This window comes from Pollicipes pollicipes, unplaced genomic scaffold (assembly GCF_011947565.3).
Source record: "Pollicipes pollicipes isolate AB1234 unplaced genomic scaffold, Ppol_2.1 Scaffold_4002;HRSCAF=4701_pilon_pilon_pilon, whole genome shotgun sequence".
Classification (NCBI taxonomy): Eukaryota; Metazoa; Arthropoda; class Thecostraca; order Pollicipedomorpha; family Pollicipedidae; genus Pollicipes; species Pollicipes pollicipes.
In genome coordinates this window covers 40561121-40570962 of record NW_023596420.1, presented here as the reverse complement: position 1 = coordinate 40570962, position 9842 = coordinate 40561121, and positions in this window count along the sequence as shown.

Here is a 9842-nt window from a genome sequence, read left to right as displayed (position 1 = left end):
GTGCGTCTAACAACTTTTCAAATGAATGTTAGACACCGCATCATTATCGCTGAAACGACACTGAAAACGCGCACACATGCACACATATCTCCCCAACCGCATTCGTCGCAATCGCGTGCGTTGTAGCACAAATGCACCACGTTTTAGAGATAAAATACTGCAGAGCTACATTCAACGTTATTACCGTCGCCTTGCGGGACTGCCGTAAGGAGCTTCGTCACTACAAAGATGTTTGCACATTTTCGGCGCAAGGTCAAGCTATGCTGTCGTCTGTGCATGCAACATAAGTGCAAGGTGAGAATGATAAAATTTGCGCATATTTTCGACATAGCTCAAGCCCTTTTGCTTACTAATGACATGAAGCCGTCCGTTTTTCTTATAGATTTCGAACGTACGTTTTTCCACATTTTTTGCACCTCCACCTTTTGTTAGATCAGACGCGTACAACTTTATTAGCAATGCCTTTTTCTCGAAACCCTTCTGAAAAGCTCATAACTTTTATTCGAAGTAGCTGCTCCGGCGGAAGAAATATAATTGCACTCCCTGCTCACCACTATGAAAACAATACATTTTATTCGTCTTGCTCTTTGCCGACGTGTATGCTCTACTAAGTTAACGACACGCTAATTTGTCAAAACGTTTGTGCAATAAATCCCACGAGAACTTGAAGCATTCCATGTTGACAAAAAAGATGAGCGGACGTGAACCTGCTGTCCCGTGAACTCCGTGAGTCGCTTATTTTCGATTAACGGTTATAAGCGATTTATCCCCCCCCCCTTGACGTTTATCACAGTGCCTCTTTTCGAGGCGCGCTTTGGCTTTGGGAATGGGAGTATCATCGCATTGTCCATACTGACGTACTGGTTCAACCTTCAACCAAACAAACTCCCGGTTACAGGTCCTGAACCACTGGGCCAATCACAATCGTTCTTTTATTCGCACCAGCAGACGTGCCACGGTGGTTTTCATGACGGCGGCGGTCACCGCACCCGTAGCCTTCCTCATAAAAAACTTCTTACGAACCGTTTGTATTTTGTAATTTGCAATTTAGAGTAAACAAAATACAAAATACAACTGCTTCAAAAAACCCGCGCGCGTTGCGCAATCGAAGTTGTAAAACTCGACGCCGTATGTAGCTTGTCGCCGCCAATCACCGGCCTTGCCAAGGATGTATAAGAAGTACGCCCGACCGGCTTTTTAGCACCCGATACGCCCAACGTTGACGTGACGTCACTGTAGTCTTGACACAACGAGGGCAGCGCGCAGCCCCGCACGATGCATATTACGATCTGGATATATGCGTTTCCGTTGGTTACAGCTGCACTGCGTACCGAATTTGCTGGGAAAAGCTACCCTTTCTTCCGCCCGTCCCTAAAATTGCCCCACATTATCAAACGATTAGTTTGGTGTAAATTCGGTAAACTTAACCCAAATTACGTCGCCCATACTAAGCGGGACGTTTGTGTCAACGCATGCAGTCAGGCTCACGCAGGTGGGTTCGCCGTTCTCGCTGTCCCCGCTTCTGCCGACGCCGGTTTCTGTGTCACCCATGTGCGCGTGCCCAGGGTCACACCCAGAATCTTGGTGGGAGTGACACAGGGATTTGTGAAAGGCCCCTGGTGAAAATCCCCAAGTTTTGAGCAGGCCCCAAAGTTTCTTTTCCTTTCGTTTATTTTTTTGTTCCGTTATTCCGACGGACGTGTTAATGAAGGGGTCGTGGAATGAACTCCATATGCTTGTTCCTTTTAGGCGGCGCCGTCAGTGAAACACTGGGGGCCACAGAACAGTTATAGTGCGACATTCTGGTGACACGGACGCCGGGCCTCATGATCGATTCAGAGGCCCTCTGAGGATACCTTGGTCTCCTTTATGACGCCGGCCGTCCTCTGATGTGAGCAGGTAGTCCGACCCGGAGTAGAGGCTTTCGGTGACGCACAATAATTTCTTACAGGTACAATGTATCTACTAAGTGGCACGAGGATCACTTTTAACAAAATCAGGCCCTTAGAAAAAAGGGAGCAAGGTGGTTTGTTGGTTATTGGGCCCACTTTCCGATACATTGCCATTCCAATGTCTCGACCAATGCGGGACCTTTTATTACCCTATTTCCTATTTCCCTGCATTGTCGGGGGCCTCAAACAATGCAAGAGGCCCGCTGACATTCCAGGTCCCGTCATTGTCCCTTTCTAGCAAACGGGCCCACTGCCGACTTGGATTCCCTTGCTGACACAGGATCCCTTGTCAGGCACTGTGGCCCCATGATAGGACACAGTAGCTCTTTTTCATCTGTGCTTAGCTAGTCTCCGCGCCCACACGCCATTAGTTCGTATCAACAGTAGGGGCGCAATCAAAACTTTCTTAAGAGAGTGGGCAGACCTCGGCGAGAATGCATCACGCCAATTTCAAATTTTCTTTTAAGAGCACTCTGGTAAAAATGAAGACCCGTGGGCCGAATGGGGCGCTCCTTGACTGTGCTTCTGCATAGCAATCAAACAGCAGCGACAGCGGAGTTTGAAGATTACGACGTTGGAGGCGGGGGTCGGTTAGCTCCCTTTGTGACGGCCCTTGTGTGACAGCTATCCACCATATTTGGTTGCCCCCCCCCCGCTCACAACTCTTCCGACCTCAGTGCTACAAAATCTTAAGAAAATATAAATATCACAGGGACCTTCATCGGACGTTAGCTGCAGTTGATGGCCGCACTACTAAAATAAAGGCTTATTCAGTGCCTCCAACCTGAAAATTACCGTACATCGAAACAAAGTGGCCTGCGAGCCGGTGAGAAACGTATTTAGGGCGAGGTTAGGTTCGCAGGTCCTCGCAAGGGCGTAATGTCGCTGAACTATTTATGGGGGGGGGGGATGTCACACCCTACCACAAAATATGCATTTCGCCTGGGTCTTGGGCTTATCCCCAATCATTTCGAAAGCTGATGCCCCTGCTTGCGGATGAAAGAAACGCTAACCAAACCAGTACGACTTTGATTGATGCTTCTAATCCAACTTTGAATGGCTATTGATTGCCTTGCCTCCAATTACTTTGAATGCTGCATCTATCCTACGTTTCCGCTACGCCACGACGATGGGACCAGCAGCGACAGAGCCAATGACACATTAGGGCACCAGTGACGTCATTGCCCCGTGCTGGGTCCCACGGGATTCCACCAATATGAAAGCCAATGATGCTCCCCCCCCCCCCCACCCCTCCGGTGTTTACCCCGCCAGCTGATATTGCCAGTGTCCGACGAGCGCAGGAATAAGAGAGGTTGTGCTATGGATCATTATAAATACCGCGCTTTGCAAACAAAGAACGCAAGAAAATGCATTGGAAGTGGCAGGGAACAGAACATTAGGTTCCCCAATACCAGCAATCAAATACATTTGTCGATGTGTTTACCATGCGTCTCACAGATTTTAACAGAAGTAAACAAACAGAACATTGGCACTGTCATGGCAACCAGCGAAACAGTGGATCAGTGAACCAGCATAACGCTAGTGTTCTTTTGCCATGATATGCATCTATATTCTACCCATAGACATGGAATGCATGCGTCGTCCACACCCGGCGGTAGCTGTCCTTGTTTGGCGTCAAGGTGAATGTCGTCGCATGCCCGCAGTTTGATAGGATGAGCATACCTGCTTTCACTTGTATGAGTAGAATCTATACTTTGAATTAAGACATTTCATAGCCTATCAATACAACCATTTCATCCTGGCAGTGACTTGGATACCAGTGGGTCTAATCACGGAAAATGATCACCTTCATATCATTATCTTCCCACCCCCTCAACACGCAAGCACAAGACAACGCAGGATTTCTATCGGATTGGTGGGGCTGCCAAGGCCACTTATAGTGATGGCTAATAACGCAAAGAAATTAATTTGCTGCACGCTTGGTTGCACGGGCCATACGGGGAGTTAGATATTATTAAATCCATCAAGACCGTCACGTTGCTTCCTCTGAGCGTTGCGTTCTGCGAGTTTCTTTATCCTTCCACTTCCTCTGAGAAATTGCTTACTTTGTCCCGGGAGATTCTTACAAGCCTCCTTCTTCTGCCACCTTCGTGTCAACAATCCATTTTCGCTACTGGCACTGCCTTAAGCTTACGATCACCTTTTCTACAATGGGTTAGGCCATAGTTGATTTGCAGCTGTGATTTATACTTTTAATCTTGCTAATGCGCCGCGGCTGGAGAATCAGCTGGCCTTTATGAAACACACCAAGGCACGGTTGTAGAAATTCTCGAGAGGTTTGTGAAGTTTTGTGTGTGGTTTTGTAGATTTGTGATTTGTAGTTGTTGTTTGTAGGTTTCTGCCTTATGAAACACATTTTTACAAATACACCCACAAATTTACAAACTGCAATGCAAATTTACAACAAGCTGCCTTTATGAGACAGGCTACTGCAGGAAAGAAGCGTAATGCTGTTACAACCACTGACAGCGTAATTTGGAGTTCAAAACAATTCAATTTGTCATCTTTGTTATGCTTTGACGGTGCTACGACGGCACCGCCCAGTGCTGTTATTATACGCAGCTGGTTTTGGGGTTTCACTGAAGTATGTTGTTGAAGTATGCCCCGAAGGTGGGACGCTCTCTTCAATATTGTCGGGTTTCATAATCGCATTCTTCGCACGTTGTCCTTTCCTTGGTTTGGCGATCCCTTGTGCTGTGTTATTCTATCACATATGAGAGAAACGAAACATTATTCAGCACTTAACCAACTACCCACTATCGTAAACCTACACCTCTTACAAAGGCGTCCTTTTCGTGCGTCCTTTTTCTCAAAGGCGCGAGGCGTCTGGTAACATGACGTCTAGTTTCTCCCGTTGCGTACAGCACCGAAAGACCCCGATGTTTGCTGGGAGTTGAAGATCAGGTCAGTTGCGGGGGGGGGGGGGCGTGGGAAGAGGCATGCACGTTACATGCTTTTGTACGTTGCATGCATGGCGCATGCATGCACGTGGACTCCACTTGGGTTGAGAGGTGTCTGCGAGGCAACCTCCGGTCTAAAACGTACCAGGACTTACATGCGATTGGGACGGTGTCTCGAAATGTTTTGCACAGACTCTTAGAGCGTCTGGTTCTGGCATGAACACCGCACTGGACTCCACCGGTCACCGGCTATGGGCCGTTTTCCGCCACGGGACCAACGGTCACGCATCAATTCGAGATTACAAGCTGCTCCATCCTAATTCATGGTGCGATTAGTCAGGCCTGCCGCTAGCTGCAGCTCGGATACATGCATCGCAGATAGAGTACCGGTGTGCACACATCTTTATGTGTGCAATGACTATCAGAAGCCATGGGTGAAAAGCACCGAACCTAGTTGGTGTGGCAGAGCCTGCGGGACTACCATTTAATGCTATATATATATATATATATATATATATATATATATATATATATATATATATATTTGGTCGCTGTGCCTGCTAGAACACACGCTATACTGCATTCTTCACATGGGTCGTGACATATGTACAATGCGGATTTTAGGGATCCCAACACCTTTCATAAGAGTGCATATCACTTGCATACATCGCCAGCAGATCCATAAGTAATCTGCTGGCGTTCTGTCAATATTGGTTCCTTTCTTTGAACTATGTTTGGACTACTGTCGGAACAGCGTGTAGCTGTGCCAAAAGAGCGGGAGTTTTGTGAAAGCGCGGAATTGGAAATATCTGTTGGCAGCATAAAAGGGCGACACACCGAATGCCATTTCTGTCCAACAAATTTCGACCGCCATAATTCGAAAATAGGTGTCTGGTTCTAAGAAAACAAGCGCTACCAGAGCAAGTGAGGGTGGAAAACGACGTTATTTTATCATGTAAACGCATGTTAGTTTCTATCATCCCAAAACCATGATTATCTTGACACCGGCTGATACAGTCCCTGAATTGGGGGAGCATCGTTTTGCCGAATGGCTCAACCCACCCCAAGCATTAACTTCTCCCCGGATTCTCGCCTCTTCAATGCTTTCAGAGCAGCATGAGGGAAAATTTAGGAAAACTAGTGCAACTTGGGTTATAAAATTGACACCTGTGACCCGTATCTGAGGTTTGGGGGAAAACCACATAACTGTGCGACATCCTTTCAAACATAAAAAGACGTAATTTTTGCAATCCAGGATAACCGGAATTGGAACTGACGGCATTGACGAGTGGGGCAAAATCCGGGCCTTCAGTGACAATCAGTGAGTATGCATGAAAGCGTTCAAGTGGACCTGTTCTCCAGGGGATCAAATATTAGGAATGTGGCTAAGCGTTTTGTATGTACCGGCTTTTTCAACCCAACTTTGAGTTGCGTATTGTATTTATTAGTGACACTGCACGACGTCCTTTAGCATACTGTAAAAAGGAGTTAAAACTGGTCTTTATAATTCTATCTTTTGCTTTACCTTTATCTCTATCTTACCTAAATGCACGAAGTTTTCTTCCATTCTTGTCGCAGAAGTCAGCGAAAGTCGCTGATTTATTCATCTTCATCGCATCACCCTCCCCTTCTCCCTCTTCTTACGGCCAAACAGGCCTGGGCCGCTCGTGATTCAAACGAACCCTCAGATAAGTCACCTTAAATCTAAATTGTATGCGTTGAGAAAAGTTTCACTACGAAAATAAAATGGTCGTGAATTAAATACAGTATTAACAAAATCATCATCAACAGCATAGCAGCAGCAGCAACAGCCCGGCATATCGTGCTTTGACATTAAAAATCTGCCATCAAAGCTGGCGATCGCTACGTTGCGTATGCCAAACAGTCCACCGAAGCTTTTCTTACGATAAGCACCGAGACAAAAAATATAAAAACAAACCAGCCACTAATCCGCCGCCCGACGCAGTCCCCGCGACGAGAATGGCCGGTTGGCGTCAGCTTTCGTGTGTTTCGAAGCATTCTTTAGGTCTAGCTGCTAGATGCTGCCAGGTACAAAGCCATGCCATGACGCCATCAAACAATGACGTAATGGGGCGCATTTTAACAAACTGTGCAATTTTGTTACTTAGCGTCGTTTTTGAACATTGAAAGCTTACCAATAGTTACAAGTAAGCTTTTCCCATCACATCTGAGGCCCACCCCAATATCTTCAAATGTGGAACATTCCCTTTAAGACAAGCGACGAAAGCACCTCTAAATCAAAACATGACTAGTTTTTAAAAACTGCGCAAAAGGCATGTCGCTGCTTACATTTCTTGTTTTGCTTTCAGCCGTTTTCAGTTTCCAACAGAATGCTTGCGCCATCTTTTTTTTGGCCTTTTTTCAGCTAAAAGGCGCGACACCTTTTTCAGCGTTTCAGGGGATGGCTGGAATGCGCTTCCCCCTCCCCCACAGATACGTCAGTGCACCCTGACGCTGCACCTACCTGGTCATTGCACACAATGACGCAACCTCAGATCAGGGTGCATGTCCTCAACAAACAGGTGCTCTCAGCGCATGCGCCGTTCGGCCGCGCTTGCGTTACCGATTCTTGCATCGCCAATCCATTGTTCAGTCGGGGGAAGCATTAAAATCTCACAGTTTTTCCTACGAGATAACATTTGACTCACGATGAAAAGATTCTTTTCGAAGTCGGATCTGATCCTCCGACTTTATTGGAGCCCCCCGCTCTCCCGCTCGTTGTAACGTGGAAGTCCATCCCAGCGTTTATGCCGAACTATATGTAGCTAAGGAATGGGTTCTTCACGGCCAATCCGATAGATGTGTGTGTTTGGTTAGGCGACCGGACGTTTTACTGTAGAGCGAATGCACAACAAATCCGTGTGCCTTCATTTAAACCGCGCCGCGTCTGGGTGCGGTGTAAACAGGCACTGCTTGCTGTAAATTCGAGCGGGCAAAAACACTCAACAAACAGCCTGAGCGTTTCAGTATCAAGTACGTGGCTTTCCAAGCACAAACAAATGCAAGCGCACTCATGGCGATCGAACATCATTGACACCAGTGGCTCTTTGCTTGTTATGTGCCTGACATCCAAATTGAACAGCACATTTGTGACAGATTTCAACAAGGTAGTTCGATAAACCGACAGTCGGCATTCGGGCGCGATGCCCATCCGGACGAAACAAGCACATTTTCGTAGTATTGTGAGGAAGGCTCTGTTGACAAGCTGTAACGAATCAACGACTGTGGATACGAGGTGCGTACGTGTATACGAATTCTTCGCATGCGTGAGATCAGACTGAAATGAAAGAAAACTTCTTCAAGCCTCTTTCATAAATATAAGCCGACCGTCATGGCCACTTGCATCTAATACAACGTGTAGTATTAGATACCAGTGGTATCAGATACCAATGGTAATAAATAAATATGGTCATGGCTTTTAAAGAAATCGAAAGGTGCGACGACATAGAGCAAACCATCTAAAAGCTGAGCAATCAATAAGTCTTGAATGTACATTTTATCCTAAAATCTATCCAGTGATCTATTTATTGTGTCGCTTTTAACATGTTTCATTCCACAGTCTTTCTCGCATCGGCAGTCTTCCTGCTACTAATTTCTTTTGCGGAATGAGAGGGTGCTGATTGAAAGAGTTTTAGGGCTCAATAAGCCATCCAGGGGTACCCTACGCTGTTGCCGGGTACCCTTTACGTCCACTTGCCGGGCACTGTGATCACTAAGCGACCTTTCGCGTTGCCCTCAACTCATTTGATTTGCTTGGAGGCCCCTAAGCTGTTGTCGGAGTCAGCATGCTAACCTGTTGGTGCGCTCTGATCGACCAGGGGCCCTCCAGGATTTTCCTATTCGCCCGGAAGGCCCAACAATGCATTGTTGGGCGTCCCATGGTGTTAGCCGCCGCGGTACTCTCGGCCCTCAACAGCTCTCCACACATTAGACTCGCGTTATTTCTACTTACTCGAAGGGTTATTGCTGGGCCCATATAATTTAATACACCGAGGCTCTCGATGCTCAGGGACCCTCCACAATGGTGTAGGGCTGTTGCCATTTGCTCTCATCTACGGAGAACCCTGCACTCTTGTCAGCGGCCCTTTCCGTTAATCTGTCTTGGCACTCTTGATCGCGCAGGGTCCGCCACGTTGGTCTTGGACACTCAGCATTCTCTCGGAGGACTCTACGCTATTCTCAGCGGCCTTATACGTTCATCTGCTTAGGCACTCTCGATCACTCAGGGCCTTTCACATCGGTCTCAGCTCTTCCCGCTTCCTCGGAGAGCCCTGCGCTATGGCCGGGGCCCTATACGCTAGCCTGCCGAGACGCTCCCGATTTTTCAGGGGCCCACCAATCGGTCTTGGGTTCTTCTCGCCCTTTCGGAGAACGCTACACTGTTGACAAGGTCCTCTCGATCGACCTGCCCGCACCCTCAATGACTGAGGTCCCACCCACATTGGTCTCGAGTTTCCCACTTCTGTCGGAGAGCCTATGCTGTTGCCAGGGCTCTTAAATGCTGACACGTCGAGGCACTGTTGATCGCCACGGGGTCTTCCACGTTTATCTAGGGCCTTTCCCATGTGGTCAGAAGAACCTCACGCTGTTGTTGAAAGCCCCACATGCTGCTTGCACACGGTGGGGTCAGGGATTATCCAAAGAGATTGCTTAGAAAAGGCTCTGATCCTAGAAACGCATTCAATCACATCGATGGGAATGCATCTTTTAATAGAATACCTTGCCTCCAACAGGCAGCTGACCTGCTGATGAAGATTATCCTGACGTTTGAATATGCGCTCAACACAGGTGGCCATGTCTTGAACAGGCCTGATCCGCGTACACAGCAGGTTGAAATTGATTGCTCTCTCTCTCTCTCTCTCTCTCTCTCTCTCTCTCTCTCTCTCTCTCTCTCTCTCTCTCTCTCTCTCTCTCTCTCTCTCTCTCTCTCTCTCTCTCTCTCTCTCTC